The following is a 3,514-nucleotide window of genomic DNA, read 5'->3' as shown; positions in this document are numbered from 1 at the left end:
ATATTTAGAGAGAAATTAGAGATCCCCACCCATAATTAGACTTTCCTTATTTATTTTTGTAATACAAGTATTTCACCTTCTACTCTCTATTTGTAAAATACACAAAAAATATAATAAAATATAATTTCTATTCATAGGTTGAAATAAAGAAATACAATATGTAAAAGACTTGAATCTCCTACATAAGAGCGAGATACCTACACTTTAACATAATTATTTACATATTTAAGAGCGAGATACCTACACTTTAACGTAATTATTTACATATTTGTTTCTCAATGCTTCCTACCATTTTAATTCCTCTATTATTTGTAATTCCTGAAACACATTTTTGAAAGTTAAAAAATGTATTAAACACAATAATTAAACTTCAAATTCTAATAGGTAAATAGAATAAAAATTATCAAACATAAACTTCAAATTTAGTAGCTCATTAATTTATGAGAATATTACATCAAGAGGATTCAAACTTACCATCTCATAAAAAAAATAGTTGCATTTATAACAATCAGGTCATAAGTATTAGTAAATATAATCAACGCAAAAGAATTTACAGATATAACAAAATTTAGATCTAATTCCCTTGAAGTTTATTAGTGATGAACCATATCGCTGGTAGGAGACTATCAACGAGATAAAATCTATTATAAGTAGAAATCTATCAACGATAAAGACTACATTGAATAGATTTTGCTAAATTTGCAATTCTTTAAAATTATTGATATACACTTAATTCTTATCCCTAAAAGTGTTACCCTTTGTCATTATCAAATACTAAAACTATGTTCATGTACATATATGATGTAGAGAGAGAGAGTTCATTTGAATCTTTGACTTAAAATAATGAAGTAGTTATCTTAATTTTTAAATTATACTCATATTGACATTAAAGAGGTGTTTGACTGAGGAGTTGAGGAGAGAGGAATAGTTGTTTGGCACAAAGAGTTTATAGTATCTATGACTAAAAACAACTTTATGTTTTATTAACTCTTAATACTATGAACTCTAGTTCACAACTCTCTAGACTTTCTAATTTCTTTGGAGTTCACAATTGCACTCCTTCTCGAAACGTCTCCTAAACTAATAATTAATGGAAAAATCAAGAAAGTGGGAGACAGCCATATATCAGTCAAAGTCATAGTCACCACGGCCACGCGGGTTCGCAGATTTGTTTGACTGTAAAAATCTAAAGTTGTGGAAATGGTGTTTAATTTAAACGCTCGTGGACAGAGCTCTTAATTAGTCTTGAGCTTTTCACAGCAACAATGGCTTCTATCAAGATCGCTTGGAGTTGGATGTTCTTCAAACTGCTTTTCTTCACAGTGCTTCTCATCGCCTCTACAGCTTCTCCAATGGAACATAACATTATTCCTAATTCCTTTCGTAAGATTTCTTTCCCTTTCTTCTTTATTCTCTTTCCTTTGTTGATGAACTAATTTGGGATATTGTAAAAATGTTTTTTCTTATATGAAAATTATTATTACTATTTAATAATTTTTATTAAGAATTAATTTTGAGGGACTTAATCCGGAGATATTCACATATTGAAATGATGATTATACGTTAGGATGGAGAATTAAACCTTTCATCTTAAAGGAGAGAATAGTGCATACAACTCGATATATTATCATTGAGTTAAACTCACTCTGATTTGTGCTTATAATAATCTATTATACAAACTTACTGCAAGAATATAATTAAATTCATTGTAGTTCGGTGAACTCAACAGACCATTTGACAAGAAGATTTTAAAATTGTGGAGTTCTTTTATATCCCTTTCCTTTTTGTACAATTCTCAAAATCTATTTTTTTAGTTAATTGCAACAGATAACAATGTTAAGGCTAATAATTAAGTATATAACAACATTTTTAAATAATTACCAATATAACAAAATTTATCTATAATAGACTCTATTGGTGATAGACTCCTATTAGTGATAGACTTTATCGATAATAGATTCCTATTAGCGATATGGTCGTCTATTAGCAATGTGGTCTATCACTAATAAATCTTGAGGCTTGGATCTAATATCTGCTATATTTACAAAATCTTTTACATTGTGTTATATATGCTTTCGGACCTAATTGCTATATTTACAATTATACCCTTATTTTCCTATTACACTTACTCTCTAAAACCTATATACTTTTCTTATTTTTAGATTATCTTTATATTTATGTTCCCTATGTGAATTATCTTTAGCCATATTGTTTTTGGTCTAAGCTTAAAAAAAAAGAACTAAAGAAAAAAAAAAATTTAGTTTGACGTTTGATAGGTTTTCACTTATTTTGTTGTCAAATATATTTTTAAGAAAAAAGTGACCTATTTGGTCATCGAATTTGGAAGAATAGGTGTTTGTTTCTTGAGTTATTAAAATGATTTTTTAAAAATATATATTTCAAGGATTACCTTTTAAAATTTAAAAATAATTAAAAAATTCTCTCTTTTCCCTCCTTCCTCCTCCTTCCTCTTCCTTCCACCCTTCTTCTTCTTCATCTCCCCTTCTCTCTTCTTCTTCACCTACCAAGTTAGCCCGAGTACCTCACGTATATTACTAAAACAAAAACAAAAAAGAAAACATTTTCACAGACGTCAACATTTTAAACTGTGGCTTAACCAAAAAATATGTCATTTAAGAAGGTAAGCTAACAGACTTACAACTTGTAATATCAACTCTGAAAGCAAAGGTTCGATTCTCACCCCTATATATTGTAAAAAATAGTAATAACAATAAACAAAAAAGAAAGAAAATAGAGAAATATAATGAAAATTAATTTATGGTTATAACAAATAATTAATTTTGAGTTATGGTATATGTTTTTGAAGGTAAGATGAGGATGGAGTATAGAAGTGTTAGGAAGGCTGGGTTGGGAGCAAAGCCAGCAGTTCATGATTTCCCATGGAAGGGTGGTTATAATCCTCCAGACAACAACCGTTGATTTCCTATTTTATTGGATCCATATATTATGCAACCTTGAACCATTGATGATGTACTTTTTTGTTGCTTTGTTTCTTTAATGTTCATTTTGCTTTAATTGAACAAAAGCTTTCATTTTATCTTTCATATTGATTCGGTCTGCTAAATTATGAGGTTGGAATATTTTAGTCTTGTGAAGAAGTCGAGTGTTGTTTGCTATTATAAGACATTGGAAGCGCAGTTGTCTTCTCTCTTCTTCTTATCTTCAATGGTTGTCTTTTTTATTGTCTCATTGTCTCATGATGTTGTTCTCTAATTTGTTGTTTGTTTCTTGAAAAAGGACCTAATCATAATAAACGATATTCAAATGAAACTTTTTACTATAAAATGTAAATATTTTGAAATATTTTTTATATCTAAAAAGACCCCAAATATATATGTAATGATAATGTGAAAGAAATGATGAGTTATTAATGAGCTTGTGTGTTAATTTAATTGAGAATGTGATCACATGATTTCTTTTCTCAATTCTTTTCTAACTTTTTCACCTCCTAAAAAGAAAATATATACTAATAAAGTTATTTTCAACCAAATTT

The 3,514-nt window shown here is 28.3% G+C and overlaps 1 long non-coding RNA gene across 1 annotated transcript; it reads left to right on the top strand.

Moving 5' to 3' along the window:
* Positions 1 to 1,156: 1,156 nt before the first annotated feature.
* Positions 1,157 to 3,167, top strand: LOC120074483 (uncharacterized). The gene is made up of 2 exons (XR_005481000.2): positions 1,157 to 1,383; positions 2,828 to 3,167. It is a non-coding gene; the product is annotated as an uncharacterized LOC120074483 (long non-coding RNA).
* The last annotated feature ends 347 nt before the right edge of the window (positions 3,168 to 3,514 follow it).

Source organism: Benincasa hispida, chromosome 12 (genome assembly GCF_027475165.1).
Source record: "Benincasa hispida cultivar pf3 chromosome 12, pf3_genome.v1.1, whole genome shotgun sequence".
Taxonomy (NCBI): domain Eukaryota; kingdom Viridiplantae; phylum Streptophyta; class Magnoliopsida; order Cucurbitales; family Cucurbitaceae; genus Benincasa; species Benincasa hispida.
Note: the sequence above shows the minus strand (reverse complement) of the source record. Positions and strands in the feature narration are given on the sequence as shown.